Source organism: Corvus hawaiiensis, chromosome 2 (genome assembly GCF_020740725.1).
Source record: "Corvus hawaiiensis isolate bCorHaw1 chromosome 2, bCorHaw1.pri.cur, whole genome shotgun sequence".
In the NCBI taxonomy this organism is placed as follows: Eukaryota; Metazoa; Chordata; class Aves; order Passeriformes; family Corvidae; genus Corvus; species Corvus hawaiiensis.
The window spans coordinates 91,847,458-91,864,495 of NC_063214.1; the positions used below are offsets into that span (position 1 = coordinate 91,847,458).

General features: G+C 42.3%; 1 long non-coding RNA gene across 1 annotated transcript; it reads right to left on the bottom strand.

The window, feature by feature from the left end:
• Nucleotides 1–961: 961 nt before the first annotated feature.
• On the bottom strand, nt 962–4,933 carry LOC125336701. Its single transcript, XR_007207824.1, has 3 exons — nt 4,695–4,933; nt 1,986–2,161; nt 962–1,635 (listed from the first exon to the last, which is right to left on the bottom strand). It is a non-coding gene; the product is annotated as an uncharacterized LOC125336701 (long non-coding RNA).
• Nucleotides 4,934–17,038: the final 12,105 nt, after the last annotated feature.

Consider the following 17,038-nt stretch of genomic DNA (forward strand, 5'->3'; position numbering starts at 1 on the left):
TGCCCGCCAGTGGCTCAGGCTGTGGCCGTCAGTGTGGTGCTGTTCTCCGCACAAACACGTGTTACACACGCACCCGCTGCTGCAGACAGCCGCACATCAGGGATCGGCCCGGCCAGCCCAGCCCCGGGGTGGGGATGGCACAGCGCAGCCGTGTCCCGGGTGGCAGCGCTCAGCGGAAGGGACGCGAGGCCGCCCGTGCGGCCCGGGGAGGCGGCTCCGCCGGCGGCTCCCGGCGAGGCGGTGCTGCATTGCGGGCACAGCCCGCCCCGCCCGCGCCCCTCTGCCTGCGGGGCCGCCTTTCGGAGCGCCCCGGTGACACCCGCCCGTCCTCCCGCCCCCAAGGAGCCTGTCGCAGAGCCAGAGGGAAGGGAAACGTGCTCGTCTGTAGTTTCGCACGTTTCTCGCAGGGCCGAGGTAATTATGAAAGACAGAGTCACATTTCACAGCTCCTGCAACGCTGTAGTAACACAGCCTAGTGTAGTAATGCCCTAAATATTGACATGTAAAAGCTGCAGGATTATTGCAGTAGTTTCCTGACCAAGCACTATTGTTTCATGGAAACCAGTGAAACTGCTGTTGTAAAATCTCATCTGCAGTGTTTGGTTGTAGCATCAATATATTACATATCACTGCCTATACCTATTTTTTAGTCGTGATGCCTATTTTTGTTAGCTCCTAAACCACAATGCAGTCAGATATTTTGAAGTGGAATATATGTTTTATTACAATCATGATTAATTAGTTAAACTAAGCAGAGCTGCTCTTGCTCTTTCAAGAGTAAAAGAACCTTAGGAATATTTCTAGCCAGGGATAGAAATCCGTGTTTCTCTGGCATGATTTTTAAACATCACAGAAAAAACCACCAAAACCCAAAAAACTGCCAAACCTCTGCAGGATAATCTACATTTGTAAACAATCTCTTCCCCCGCCACCCCCCCCCCCCTTTTTTTTTTTTTTTTTAAATTTCTCAGCATGTTACTGAGAACAGTTCTGAAAGGATAAAATAACATAAAATCAAAACTTGCAAAGAGCAGCAGTCTACATTTGGGCCTCGCATTAGGGGAAGTGGCTGTGAGGCTCTTTGCACAGAAGGTGTTCTCAAGGCAAGAATAAAGACCTCGGTTAAAAATGGTGGGAAGCAAAGCAGTTATGAAAAACAAACAAACCTGGAAAGGCTGTTGGAAAGAATCAGAGCCAACAGTTCACTTCAGGCATTTTTCCAATGATGGAGCAATATGGTTGTTGTGTTACTGCTGCAGATCACAGGACCAGTGATTGAAGGGAAAGGTGTCACCAACAGATATTTGTCCTGTGTCTTCAAACTGCCCAACTAAGAAGAGTAAAAAATGCTGGCACATGGGCCTGTTCTCATGGCTTTATTTTATGAACCTACTTTGCTTCCCAGTAGTCATTTTGGAGAGGCGCACTAGTGTCCAGAATGGAGCAATGCATCAGGCCTGTTTTACACGAAGTGTGGGTTTACTGAAGAGTCTAAAGATCTCTCGGTTCTCTCTTCCTCTTGCTCATTACCATTGGTGGGTGCAACACTCTTTGCTGGTGCAGATCCTGTGGGCACAGCTGAATGGTGAAGAATCCTCCCCCAGTCATATGTCAGGGCTGCATCTGCCCTTGCAACTGGGAAGAAGACATAAAAATAAGTTTTATTTTGGCTGACTTTGTGCTGAAGCAGTTTAGGACACTGTATTAGAATTTATTTTAGATGAAAATTGCACATCTGCAAAGATTTCTACATCATCTTGATAGTGCTCTGGTGTCTCCATTTCAGCAGTTCCCTCCACGCAAAATTGCTTGTGTGAAGAGCAAATATACATGAGTGGATCACCATCTGCAGCCCCATTTTTAATGAATCTGAAACTGTGGCTCAGTACTCAAAGATATTGAGTACACTATCCATATATAGATATAATGCGTGCCTTTATTCCATTGACCTTTTATTTTCATAGTCATCCTAGGCTAATACTCACTGATTACAAGTTTTGCCTCTTGGTTTCAAAGAGAAGTTGAAATGGAGTCCTTGATCTCGTTTGCTGTGGTTCTTACAATTTCTTGATTGTTCCCAGCTGAGCTTGAAGCATTGTTGGACACAGATGTTCGTACAGGGTTCTGCCTAAAGTGGTTGCTTGCTACAACATGGGACAGTCTATTCAAAACAACAAAGTCACTGTTAGGCAACTGGAAGAAGCCTCAAACCAACAACAAAACCCAGGGTAGGCATATTGGATCACAATAATATAAAGAAGCCTAAAGCTGTGTCTCTCACCTAACTGCCCTGTCTCTCCATATTCAGAGGCATGTATCTCTCTTGACAGTGACCCAGCAGATGGACTCCCTGCTGACTGCAGGACTTTGCAGGCCCCTTGTCAACCTGTTTAAAAGTTGCATAGGAGCAGAGTTCTTACTCTCTGAAATACTAGTTTTCTGCTGTAAACTCCAGGTAGTCTGTGCTAAGGAAGGCAAAGGATTTTTCTCTTATGAGGCCAGTTACCTCCAGTTCTTTCCCCCTTTTCTGCTTGGAGCCAGTCTTTTCCTTCTCCTCAGAATCATGAGTTATATATTTGAAGTCCATATATTTTTCTTCCTGCCAAGATTTTTTTTTTTGTTGGTATTGTAATTAATGGATGCCATTGGCTTACATATTCTCTCTGCACAGAGGGCAAAGCATTATTTCTGGGGTTCTTTCTCTGTAAAGCCATAGGAGAGCTCAGCTTCTCCATGGTGGAAATTAGTCAGTGTATTTGTTCTGTCTCTCAGGGTTCCTGAATAACAGTGAATACCAAACAAATTACAGATTCTATTGCAACTTGCAGTTAACAAGCAGGAAGGATCCTGAGGTGCTCTGGAAGACAGAGCTGTACTCTGGCATAGTTTTTCATGTTATGTCTTGTGGTATCTCTAAGAATGTAAGTATTGAAAAATACTATTGGCATCAGTGAAGTGAATGTAGTGGATTTCGTGAATGCTGATACAGAAGATACAATTTGAACCAGAAGTGAAGGATTGAATTAATTTCTCCTAATTTAGATACCCACAGCTGAGCAAGCCTTGAATGTACCTGACTATACAGACTCTAGGATGACTAGTCCATACATAAATGTCTGTGCTTTGGAATGTTTGGTATTAGCTAGGATGAATGTTAGTCACAAAAACCAGTCTTTCATATTCTTCTCACTTTTCTGCCATGCATCACAGTCTTCTTAACACTTTATCCTTTGGCTGTTCTAAGGTACTGGGAAACTGACAGCTCCTGAGAAAACAGCCTCTTGAATGGATCTGGCCTGTGCTGGCTCTCAGCCCAGTGTGGAGTCCCAGAGAGAGTCAGAATTGCCACAACACTAAAGGACGAGATAAACAAGTAGAATGTGGATAGTAAAATGGGAAAAAGATGACGGCATGTCAGCAAGGATGAAATGGCATGAGTGCTACAACCATGCTAGTAGTAGAAAGTAGTAGAAAAGAAAGAAAATCTGTGCTGAGGCTAGAGGTACAAAAATATCCGGAGGATGTTTGTGAACCAGAGGAGGAGACTGGTCAATACAGGTCTGGGGTTTTTTTGTTTGGTTGGGTTGCATGTAGACAGAGGCCTCTGCAATGCATTTGGGGAGAATTTCCATTGCTTCAGATTATGAGATAGAGGAAATCATACTGTCATTGAGGGAACGTTGAAATCCTTCCCTTATTGCAAGATTCCTGTCTTACTTTCATTGTATGCAAATTTGCCAGAAGGGAAACCAAGACTGAAGCGCCAGGTGGGGTCTAAACTTTATGATAGAGAAGGTTTTCAGAAGTTCCAGTGAATTGAATAATACTAGGGATGCATGGTCCAATCACACGCCTGAATTCCAGGCAGTTCTGTGAGGCTGTGTGCTGCACAAATCATACAGCTGCGATGTACAGGAACAGGTCTAAACCAGATTGCAGCAGTTTTACTGTTTAAAAATGCTGAATATTGGCTGTCACTGTTCTCTCAGAATGCTAACTCTTCAGATGTGAAACTGAGATTTGGCTTGGAGCTTCATTCTTTTATTAGAGACCTAAGACTAAAAGGAAGACTATGAAAAATCTTTCCACTCATGACTGCAATGAATTCCTCTGATTTACGTATTAATAAAGAATGCCATGAATTAGCAAAACTCTTTTTCCCTACTGCTCTGTTGTAGCAGAACAGAGGATGTGAGTGCAGTATGGAGTAAATGCTAATTTTTCCATGCTCAATTAGAGTTAAAAATTGTTTTTCAAAAATACAGAGTGTCTAGAACTCCAGCGGATTTTAAATGTGAAATATTTGGAATAAAATGTAGTATCTCAAATCACAGCCAAAGACAAGTTAATTTGGCTGGTTATGCTGATTGCCTGCCCGAGAAAGGCATAGCACAAATTATTTCCTCTGACGTTCATAGCTTATTAAAGATTTATCTATGTTTTGCACTCCTAACTCAAATCACCGTGTAAAAACACTATAAATGAGAGCAGCCAATGTTTGAAATCAAGCTCGGTCTTTCTGAACTTGGGGTTCAGAAAATCAATGAACCCTAAAGAAAAATTAGATCGTTTTACATGTGGACCCTAAAACAGCTGCAAAATGTTAACTTTCTGAACAAACCATTCTGTGGTCATTTTCCACATAAATTATTAGAAAATTTGCAAGCCATGCAGATGTTGTCTAGTTCACTTACCTGAATGTACCTCGGATAGGCAACTGCTAATGCATCAAGTGTGGGCAATGCTTTCAAGGGAAGACCAAAAAAATGATCCGAAAGATTGTTCACTCTGGGTGGTCCAAGACATTTTTTTCCTTAAATGACAAACAAAATAAGGCAAAGGCAATAGACCAGCAAATCAGGCTTCCTATTGCTGAGGCAGAAAAGAGTTTCCAAGAGAATGCCATGTGGCACATGCTTCAGCACAGCATAAGCCTGCTCATAAACCCTGCTTTAAAAGCATTAGTGCTTAGCCTGCACTATTCTGGTTCTCAGAGCCCGGAAGAAAGTGCACATCCTCATCTGAACCCTGATTCTTACACATATATCTGGCCTTCCACACACTGGACATTTCCTGAGGGATTTCAGAACAAGTTCATAAAATCATCATAGAATGGCCTGGATTGGAAGGGACCTTAAAGATATCTAGCACCAACCCTCTTGCCACGGGCAGGAGCACTTTTCACTAGACCAGGTTGCTCAGCCCTGCATTTAACTGGTCTTGAGCACTTCCAGGGATGGGGCATCTACAGCTTCTCTGGACAACCTGTTCCAGTGCCTCACCACCCCCACAGTAAAGAATTTATTCCTAATATCTGATCTAAACCTACTCTCTTTCAGTTTGAAGCCACTCCCCCTTGTTCTGTCACTACATACCCTTGCAAATAGTCTCTGTCTTTTTGTATTCTCCCTTCGGGTACCCTAAGGCCACAATTGGGTCAACCACAATTAAGTCTTTGTGCCAGGTTTTCAGAAATTGCCATGTTGGGCTGAGATGAAATGGATACTTTTGCCTGTAGGGCTATAACGGTGCTGGTGAAATCTCATCTTGTTTCCATGTTCATCTTTCCTTTTCTCCTTTCCCCATGTGCACACCTGTGCAGACACCCATGCACACGCAAACAGGACACGGTGTGAGGAGATGTGGAATGTGCCTCTTCCTCCAGGACACATTATGGAAGCTGTGAGGTGGGCAGCGGAGTATGTGCTGTATCTTGGTGTGGGCACACTGGATGAAGTCTCTGAAAGCTGCATCCCACCTTGGGATCCCTGGTGTAAGAGACTGCCTTGCACTGTCCTCCAGCACAGGGCTGGGCTTAAAGCCATCCTTTATCTCAAGCAGGCCGAAGCATATGTAAGCCTAATTTTTGCCAAAGCTAACCCTTCTTTTCTATATGAATGCAGCAAGTGGCAAATCCAGGCAGGATGCTCTGCCCTAGGTGTGAGAAGATCCTGTGGTTTCCCATTTCTCTGCTACTGTGCCTCAGCTGAGCACTGTGTACATGAAATCTCCACTGGTTGGATGGTAAAACTGGAAGCACAGAGAAGAGAAAAGGAACAATGTAAGCGGATTCAAAAGGGATTTGGATCATTTAGTTGATGAGCCAGCAGATGGCAAATGCTGCTTGGTGTAGAAAATGAAAAGTAATTAGTCTGGGAACAAAGAGCAAATGTAGGGAATGGGTGTTGCATTCAACACGCTGATCAGAGAGAGAAAGGGGTTACTGTGGAAAAAAAGCACATAGGAAACGTCACTTCAGTGCACAGCTGCAATAAAAAAGGCAAACAAGACACTAGACCGATGGAACAGTGAGCTATAATGCACCACCAAAGAGGCAATACAGTCCTGTGGAAGATGGTTATTAGGCCCCAGACTACTGCATGGAGCATGGGTCACTGTTTCAGGAAGGTTATGTTTGGAGAAAGGTGCATTATAAAGCAACTAAACTCTTAATGGTTTCAATGATTTCAGTTCTGAGGCAAAGTTAAGAGGCTCATTCTGAGGGGTCAAAGAGACCTTAAAGAGATTTTGAAATTACAGTAATGATCAGTACAGATACCAGAAAATACTTATAGCAATACAAGATTATAAAAATTAAGGAAGTGGTAGTGAGCACAGAGCAGAAACTTCACAAACTGCTGCACAAGAAAAGGACAGTTACCTTCTGATTCCATTGAGTCGGCTATGGTGAAATACAGCTTCAGGAACATATAACTCAGTCAAGTGAATGATCCACAAATACAGTACATGAAACTGTCCTGTGGAACAAGCAGGAGGACAATGAAGACACAGATAAAAGTAGGAAAATTGTTTAGAGGAAGAATTCCTCCCCAAGGCTTCAGGGTTTGTTTTTATTTGGATTCTGTTTTTACAGATTCCTAAACTGTACCTATCTGCCTGCTAATAGACTGAACAACCTTTGCATGCAAGCCATACTGAATGTGGGTTCCCCCAAACCACATTCAAAGAGGAGGAAAGGGTAGGGGGAAGGTAAATGTTGTCCTGTCTTCTTTCAGGGCTAGCTTTGGGTCTAGTTAAGCTAGAGATTGTTGGGCTACTACTTAGGAAGAGTTGGGACAGCAACAGGCTGAATTTGAGGTCAACATGTAGTTTACCAGGCTTGGGAAGGAGGGGAAAATTGCAAACAGGTATACCTGCAAAAGGGGATGTAAGCACTAAAACTGCAATTAAATAGGTTTCAGGTGCCTATGCCTATCTCGGAAACTACCTATGCCTAGAAAAATAGTGCGGGGTTGTGCAGGCATTAGAGAGGCACTCGAAGTAAATTTACTGACGTGTGCTGTGGTGCAAATACAGAACTGCTGCCACTGCAGCAGAGAAGTTGGGTGGAGCCCGTATCTCCTGCTTAGCCCTGAGGTCCTGAAGCTGGTAGATATGGTTTAGAGCATACAGATTAACATGGACATTGACAGGAAACCTGGGCTCCTTCCTTTTAGCACTATGGCCAGAGAAGAGAGTGTATCACTTCTATTTGGGGTATATTGTCAGGAAATTGGAGGTTCATATGCACAAGCCTCCCAACAGAGAGCTTACTACTGGATTAAGCTTAGGTCCTGATCAAGGTTTTGCCTCTTCTGTAAGAGGGAATGCAAGACAGTGAAAAGGAGCTGACAAGACTGAGCTTATCTCTGGGGTGAGGTGAGGGAGGTAGTGAATGCTGTTGCTCTCCGTCTACAAGGCTGCAGCTCCACAGTTGTAGCCACGTTATGATAAAGGAAATTGAGATAAAAACACCTTGTGCTGATTAACTACAGGTGGTGCCATGGATGTATCACTAGTGAAAAAAGGAGGGGTTGAATTTGCTGACATTATTTCAGCTACACAAAGTTATTCAGTGCCTCCAAAGCTTATGTGGAAGTGGGAAAATAGAAATTGTGTAGTTCATGTAGACTGATGTTCTGGCCTAAAGGGAAGAGCATCAACTTCTTGCGAAGAAGATAGAAGGACTTCTGAGAAAGATGTGGAATAATCTACCCTTACAGAAACCTAATTTTAATTCTCCGATAGTCAGGTACTGGCTTAAATTCTGAAAGCCTGTCTTTTTTCTTTTTCCAAAGTTTAGCATAATTGTTCTGACTGGATATTCCTGTGATCCACATAGCCATCCAATCCTTCTTTGAATCCTGCACAGTTCTTGACCTCAGTGCTTCCTGTGGTGATATCTTCCACTTTCCAATTACACATTATGTGAAAGAGAATTTCATTTGATCAGCTTTGAATACATGAGGTCTTCATTTCATTGAATGTTCCTTTATTCTTGTGTTATGCAGCAAGTTAGAGAGAAATGTCAGGTATTTCTTCTCTAGAGTATTTGGTATTTTATCTTACTGTGTGCCTTCCTATCTGCCTCTTTTCTGAGATAAACAAATCTCATTCCTTTCAATCTCTTCTGGTGATAGTCTCTGCCTCTACCCTTACACCCTCTGACCCCCAACTCACTCATTCTCATTCTTACTCTCTGACCTCTGCTTGTCTCTTCAGGATCTTCTAGAGCTTGGGAAGGGGCATGGACGGTATGCCAGAGGAGAATTCAGTACTGTCTGAGTAGCCGAACATCTTGTTAGCTGTTTGGGTTGCAGCTGTACCCTGATCAGATGTCTTGGTTGAGCCCTCTGTACTGTTTTTTAGATAGCTGGTGCTGAGCTCGTCACCTCAGACCTTAATTACTATAATCAGCTCCTCTCTGGCATCTCTAACATTCATGCTGTCTCATTTCATTTGGCAGGTATCTTGCCACCCAGGAAGACTGCATTATCCAGTAACCTGACCTTGTCTCCCCTTCCTAAATCCTGTTTTCTACCACTTCAAGAAGAAAGGTCTTACCCTTAATTGAAAAAGCCTTTTCAATGCTTCCCTTTGCTATCTGGTTTTATGCCATCCTTAAGCTATTTATGACTTCCTTTTCATGTATTAGTAGTCTTGACATGCATTGCCCCCACTGTCCATGCTGTCTCCACAGTAAGAGCTTTTCCATGCCAATATACAAGGTCTCTTATTATTACCTCTTTGTAGTCATTCAGGTCATCCTAAAAGTCTAGTTTTCTGGTAATACATCCAAGATGCAGTGAAGGGTAGTAAGGCTGGGTCATCTGGAATTCCATGGTATGCCTGTAAGATGTACCTAAACCTGAAAGCACGAGCAGCACAATGAAGGTGGAGCTCCCCTTGATATTTACCAGGAGGTGTATCCCTTCAAACCAACTCAGCCCAGGTTGGTACGTGAAGTTGTAGCTCAATCAAAGCCAATTTGTGTCTTCCATGTCAAAAGAACCACAACTACTTCACCTTATATTTGTTTGCCTGTATGTGCTAAATTCTCTGGTATTGAGACACTAATTTTCTGGCTGTGCTTTCTTGCTTGTGAGAATTGCTCCTTGGAAAGTCACAGATAATTCATGCAGCATTAGACAGTGACCTCCAGGGCTGTCAGGGGAGCCAGGCACTAAAATGCATTTCAGTTAAATAGATTATCTTCCTGTCCTATTACGACTCAGTGCAGAGAGCTTTTTTAGAGTTCTGGAGTTGAAGGTGTCTCTCCCATGCATCTCTTGTGGGCTGTGATTTTTATGTGGGAGCCCTGTTTGCATAGTTCTGCCTTCTACAACTAAAACTCCAGACATTCTGGAAGCAGAAAAAGGAATTGACTTTCAAGTGTTTCTTATTTTTTGAGCCTACTTCATACTGCAGTGCTGTTTTGCTGTGTTGGCTAAATAAACCGAGGTGTCTTTCATATTAATATGTAGTTTTGGAAATGAGTAAGTTCTCACAGGTAGGAAATTGTGAGTGAATTGGAAGTTGACTGAATGATGTTCAGGAGTAATCTGAAGAATATGACCTGGGGAAGTGCCACTGAGGGGATTCAGTGCTGAGGTTGGGATTCTTTGTGCTGAAATCCACAAAGCTTTTGTTTCTGAGATCTTGTTCAAAAGGGAGCTGGAGTGGAATTAGGATCTGTCCAGGTTATTTTTGAGAGGGCAACTAGGATGGTGGACAATTTGCAACACTACTTAAAATTAGGAAGACACCAGTTAGTGTAATCTTTTTCGTACTTTAATAATGCTTTAATAAATACAATGTAATCCAAATGTCATCTCTTCATTATGAGCCAGTTGTGCTGACCCACATGTTTTAAATTGGCACTGGTAAGGCGAATTGAAAGGTGAATAGAACAGCTGAGCGGAAGAAGCAAACCCAGTTGGGTCACTTCTGTTTCTTCAGTGTAAAATTTTCAGAAAGCATGCACGATAAAGGTATAATCAAAAGAGAATTTTGGATTGTGTTCAGGGTTCCAACTGCCTTCCATCTTCTCAAAGCACCTATTCATGCTTTTACAGGAGCTTTATGAAAGCATGTGAAATAGGTATCAATTTACCCCTGTCATATGCTTGGAAACAGACAGGATAGCTTTATCCTCTTCTTGTGGCTTTGTCTGGATGATGATGATGAGTTTTGTGAGCCTGATCTAGAGCAGCCAATACAAAATAAGATTTTTTTGTACACCTCATTTACAGTGTTTAAGCTTAAATCCTCCGTTCTTGCAGTGTTTTAACTCAAATAACTTCATATACAGGAAGGAATACCTTGTTTTGATTAGAAAGCTAGTTAGAAGGCCTAAGCCTAGATATTTAAATTCCTCCCTGGTAAAAATTTATGTTCTGATGAAACAAGAACAAATTATGTCTGCCTCATCTAAACCTATTTTTAAGCTTTTAGTCCATTCTGCATCATGAAGAGAGCTATAAAAACAATCCACTGAATCCAGACTTACCATGTTGCAGTGTCTTGGAGAAGCAGATTTATATTTTTGTATTGTTTATATTTTGTGTCCTTGAAGTTTAAAGAACTTTCATCACTCTTAGCTTCCTCTTTTTTTTCCTGGTTCATCAGTGAGTTTAGGATACCACTAAGTACTACTCTATTAAATCACATTAAAGGACCATTAAGCCTAGTTAATTTTTTTCTGCTGCTGGTAGTATTAGACGTGCAAGAACAACCTAAAGATAGATCACACATGCTGTGGTGGAACAGGTCCCAGATCCTTGGCAGAGGGTGTACTGTGGCTGGTGTTGGGACTGTGGAGCCTGTCTTGGCGGTGTGAGTTTCTGCTGATTTGATTTTCTGTGGTCATTTTTCAAACACCAGTATTAATTACAAATAAATACTTGATCCCAATGGGCAGCTTGGAGTGGGTTTTCTTCCTGAGAGAGGGCCTGTTTATGTTAAGGCTTGCTTTCAGGTTGCCACAAAAAACCTGCTGTATTGGCCTGCAAAGAAAACTCCAGAACAAACAAACACCTCCAACCTGGAACTGTTGCCTGGCCCACTCATTTCCTAAGAGGTTTGCTTGGTACCCTAAAGAATACCTGTAGGAATGTACTTTTCTAATCTGGGTGGAAGGTCTTGTCTGGGGCCCTGCATCAGGTGCCGATTATTTAGAGGGGACTGGAGATTATTGCCCTGCTTAGGCATTGCTGTCTGCCTGGATCCAGGAGCTCTTCCCTCAAGCGAAGGTTTATCCAAGTCATCCAGATCCCAGGCACCTGAAAGGATCTGTCTTCTAACAATGCCTAAACCATTAAGTAGACATGGCTGCAAAAGCTTCCTTTTAGTACTTTTTGAGAAACATGACAGCAGTGAGAGGGCTGGGGATTTTTCTCAGGGAAATCTTTTACACATGGGTACCCTTTCCCCAGTGGCTTTCCAAAATGGATATACTCCTTGTGCTTAGTGTTCATTCTCCTGCTTACCTGCTAGGATTTGTAAATCATGAGCAGTCCATAGCACTGTGTGACTAATAATTTTTTTCTAGGGAGCAGGAAAAAAAAAAGAAGAAAGATCTGTATCTATAGGCCTGTGTTCCCCATTATTTTAAGCTCCGTGTAGGCATATGTGCTCTCAAGTCACAGTTCTTGACATATGTAACCTTAGCTTCTTATAGCTAATTTGTAATACTGGTGTTTGAAAAATGACTACAGAATATCAAATCAGTTCAAATTCACACTGTCAGGAGTTGCATAAATGGTCCTAGGAGACACTGTAACAGTACATCTCTACTGATTTGTAATTCCTCATAGGACAGGAGGTTTCAAGCTAATAATCGCTATCCAGGCAGTTGAGTGGCCTGGCATTCATTTTAAGGAACATCAAGATGTGCTGCTGGTTCCTATTTTTAAATTAAAGAAAATGTAAGAATCACATTATGATGAATGTGAGCTTGTTGCAAATTTGGAAGTACGATGACAGAGCCTGCATTTCAGCAGGACTTATTGCAATGTTTCCTTTTGTGTTTTGTCTTGTGGGCTTGCATGTTCAGTGAACAAGATCACAGACTATTTTATTTCAGAATAGCAAATACTACTGTCTATGCATACTTTCCTTAAAATAGGAGCAGAAACCCCCCTAAAATGCAAGGTTTCCCCCATTTTTTCCCCTTTCAGAACACATATCCCATTTCCAGGTTTTGAGTTTTCTTTTTTTATTTTCTGTATGACTTTGCAGTTGGCTTTGATACCATTCCAAATGAAGCACTGGGGCAGAATTTTTAGCAAACAGGAGTCAAAGAGCTGTGGAAAATTCTTCATTGCTTTGTGTCTTTAAATCAAGATTGGGTGCCTTAATAAAAGGTTAGGCTTCTCTTCATCAAGTTATTAGCCTTTCATAAAGAAGTCCCTTGATTAAATGTTATGGCCTGTGTTTTCCTGGGAAGTAAGACTAGATCATTGTAATGGGCCCTCCAGGTCTTTAGCTCAGTGGTGCCTAATTTCTTTCCTGACCTTGAATTACACTGAGAAGAGGAAGTTTAAGAAGAACAAGTCAGGAAGTAAAATTCTGCATGAATATTTTGCAGGACTACCAGCCAAGCACTGAGGTGTTCAGAGGGAGATGCAGTGCTAAAACAAAGAGCTGCATTAACTGGCAGACGGTACTGAACCTGTGTCTGGTGTGTCAGACTGAACCAGCATTGGTGTGGGAGATAGCAGTGGGCTCACTCTGAGCCTTGGTGGGCTTGGAAACACAGCTACGTGGAACTGTCCCTCTGTGCGTGGTTCTTCAGATCCTCAGCTGCTGCAGGCCGTGCCTGGGAAGTGGTCTCCCATCCTTCGATGCTGCAGGCAGAACCTGGGGAGACCATTCTTTGCCTGTTTTCCTGTCCCAACAGCAGTCTCCCAGCAGTGATCAGGAGCAGCAATGCCGTGTGTCAGCCCATCATGAGTCATATTCACTTCCTGAAATCCATTCTCCACCCTCAGTAGCTGAAGCTCTCCATTTATGTGCTTCAGCTTGTGATGGTTAAAGTCCATTGAATGCACAGGTTGTGTATGGTGGTGACTCACCAAAGTGCAGAATATTGTTTGGTCATTTTTTCCGTGCTGCATCTGAGATGTTCAGCCAGTACCTGCCCTGGCTGTCAGATGCTGCTTGGAAAAATATATCTTCCCCAGTAAGAAATAGGAAAATGTCCAGGCCGTGACTCCACAGGTATTGATAGAGCAGAGAAGAACCACAAGACTCCACCACTTGGAAAATGGCCATGTTAAAACAGCAGCATTTAGGTTTTGGCCTAAGTATGGAATAAATACTCCGACGAGATGGCAATCCTATGTGGGAAGAAGCCATAGGAATTGGGAAGTAGCTGGTAAACATTGTGCGTGTGTGTGAGGACAGTGGAAGGCAGGGTGGAGAGTGACTTGTATTTCTTGTGGCTTTATTATAATAGCGGCTGTAAATTGTGAACTGCTGCTCTGCAACTGCTGAAATCATGGCTGGCTTTGGCACTACTTAACAGACATTACTGGTCTTAAATACAGGGGCTTGTTTCCTACATCTGCATAAAGAAAAGCTTGGATTGGTGATGTGCTCATCCGGTGCCTCACCAAAATGTAGCAGCGACTGCTCTCCTTTTTCCTAGAGAGCTGCCTCTTTTGACATCTTTGGTTCTGCCAGACAACCCAGTTTAAACTGGTGTCCTGCTAATGAGATCTGCTGTAATGAAAGAGCCTTTCCTCCTTCCTTGTATGAAGCTTTCATGAGCTCACCCACGAAGGAAGTGTGGATGAGGGTAGGTCACTTAGGCAGGAGCACAGGTGACTGTGATGAGATTCAAAAGCCGTAACACAGAACCAGGGAATTGCTTCCCTTGGAAAAAGGTTTAAGAAAGAGACAGATGAGGCATAATTGAGACAGAAGGATGTTGATTTCATGGTTTATTGTCACATTAAAAAAGTAATATTACTGATGAATTAATATTTGCTTTTTAATATAAAAGTGCTTATTCTTACAAATCCTTAAGGCTCATTCTGTTACATTACAGTAGGATTTTTCACCATCCCAGAAACTGTGCTACATGAGTTTTACATGAACTGTGGACGTAGCAAAATCTCCAAACAGTAAAACAAGTCATTGATAATTTCATTGCCTTTGTATGCATTATCCTGTTTAATTGTGTAACATAATTTAACATGAAAATAAACAAAAGCAACATTTTCTTCTATTTTCTAGTTTGGCTTGGAACTGATCCCCAAAATATTTCTACTTTTCTTGAGCAAATGGAACAAATATGATTGATTTTAAATCCCAATTTTTTACTCATACAGCAGAAGGGAAGGAGTGAGACAGAGGAGCATTACAGATGTAGCATTTACCCTATGTTGCTTACTAAAGAGGAAAGGACTGACTACAAAGCACAAGTACTGATTATATGCCATATATTTATTTTTGTAATGTCCCTATGTTGTACTTAGGTAAATCTCCCATTGAAGCCAATGTGAGTTTTGCTTGAGGGAGGAACAAGACCAGGGCTCTTGCGGGGGACATTTTATAGTACGTAGTTTATTATATTTTTGTCTCACAATGGAAGAATGAAACAAGTGAAAGTTACTAAAGCTCTTGTTCATATTGATCACAAGTGGAATACGATTTCTGGCATATACTATGATACACAGATAAGAGTATACCATATTTATTTGTAATCATAATCAGAGCTATATTAGTTGGATGGGCAGTGAATTTGCTATTTCTACTTAAATTTTAGATATTTATTTATTGTAAAAACATTTTTTTTCAATAATTGGGTCAAAATGCAGCAACTAAAAAAATACCTAATGAAAAGATAAAAATAATTTAAAATATTCTGGATCAAGGGGGGAAATGCTAACCAATCTAATAAATAAGGCAGTTTAAAGCATTTGTGACTGCTACTGTGATATATGTACATACTTTACAGCATAAATTACTGTACAGAATACTCCATTTATTAACCTGTGTAAACAATATTGCCTGCTGTATGGGGACATATTGTGGGATTATGGTCAGCGGAAAGACAAACTGCTACAGCAGAGACCACAGTAGCAGGGTGGGGGAGGCCTTGGGTAGCACATCCTCGGAGAGGAACATGAATGTTATTTTATGAGCTGCAAACAAAGCCATCTTAACTTGAATAATTTTACAAAAAATGCACTGACATTTGTTACTATAAACAAAATATGGAAATTAACCTCTGTGGTTTGTTACAAAAATAATTATAGTCATAAACTGGTCTCTGCACACCTCACCTGGCCAGGGAACTTCACTCAGGAGTTCACTGTGTGAAAAGGGAAATGGGGAAGAGTCGCAGTGTGCCAGTACCTTGTCGTGTGCTGTCTGCACTGCCAGTCAACAGCTGATCCCACACCGGGAATACCACACTGCCTTTTCAGCCACTGGTGCTACATGTGGCATGGGAAATGGGGAGGAAACCCTGTGACTGTTGCAACTGGCAGGACAAGTAATGACAAATGTAAACCTCCTGTTATTTTTCCCATCCTGAACTGTCTTCCCCACCCATTTGTTTCCCTCACCCACCCAACACTGTGGTTTGGTTTTGACTTTTGCATAGTGGCAACTCCACGGAGAGTCTCTGTAGGATGCCTACTGCAACATGGCACTGGTCAACAGACACCACTGCAGTCCAGGTTTCCATAAATAATATGCCCAGGAAGGCAGGGAGTTGCTAAAAGCAGTAAGTATGTGTGTGCAGCCATGATTTGTTACTCTGCCTATTGTCTCCATCTGCCATGGTCAGCACGGAACAATGCCCCTGCACAGGAGAACCAGGGATTAGCCTTGGGCTGCCCAGAGAGCAGCTCTCACACGGCCTGGCTCCTCTGCTTTGGCTCCTGCCTCTCCTGTTGCCATAGAAAGAGACAATGGCACTGCAAGCCCACCTTGACCCGGCTGCTCTGGAGCTCCCAACATAGCACTGCTCTTTCTGCCTCCACCAACAGCAAGGGGAGCCAGCCCTAGGAGCTGCTGCGGGACTACTGGTCTGCTGACAGGCCACGAGTTTTAGGTGTCCCTGTGTGGCCTATGGGCTGTTCATCATGGATAAAATTGCCATTTTCACATAATGAATTGAAAAATACTGTTGAATTTCCATAAAAAAGAGTAATATTGGCCTCATTCAGGCTCACAGCCGATCTCATCTCTTTTGTCATCTACAGAAAAACTTTCTCCTTGTTTAAAGGAGGCCAGCTCTACTTCCAGGCAACATATGGAAAAAGTGCCTGCAAGTGTTTAGTAAACTGTAAAATGTATTTTCTTGATATTTCAGTAATCATTAATAGAAGAAAGCTGCACATTCAATTCTCAAGGATCTACTTTGGATTTAGGCCTAGTGAATTAGAGAGTGGTCAAGAGGTGGTCCAAGTCTGAAGCATATGCTTGAAACATCTGAGAAATAAATGTATTTACCACATACCTATTTTCCTGCATATATGCTCCCTCCCAACATGATCTCAGCCCCATCCTGCCTCAGTGCATCCTGAGATATTTACCAATTTTCATCAGGCATTCCTGTCAGCAACAGGTATGACCATAAACCTGGGGTGGGATTTATAGCACCTCTGTATCTGAGCTCATCCCTTTGTAGCCAGTGGAGAGAAACAAGCATGTGATTCCTCGTGCTAATTTTAGACCTTCAGTATGAGATGAGGTGATTTCCAACTTCTGTGTTTAAATCAGGACCTTTTTTCTCTCTCAT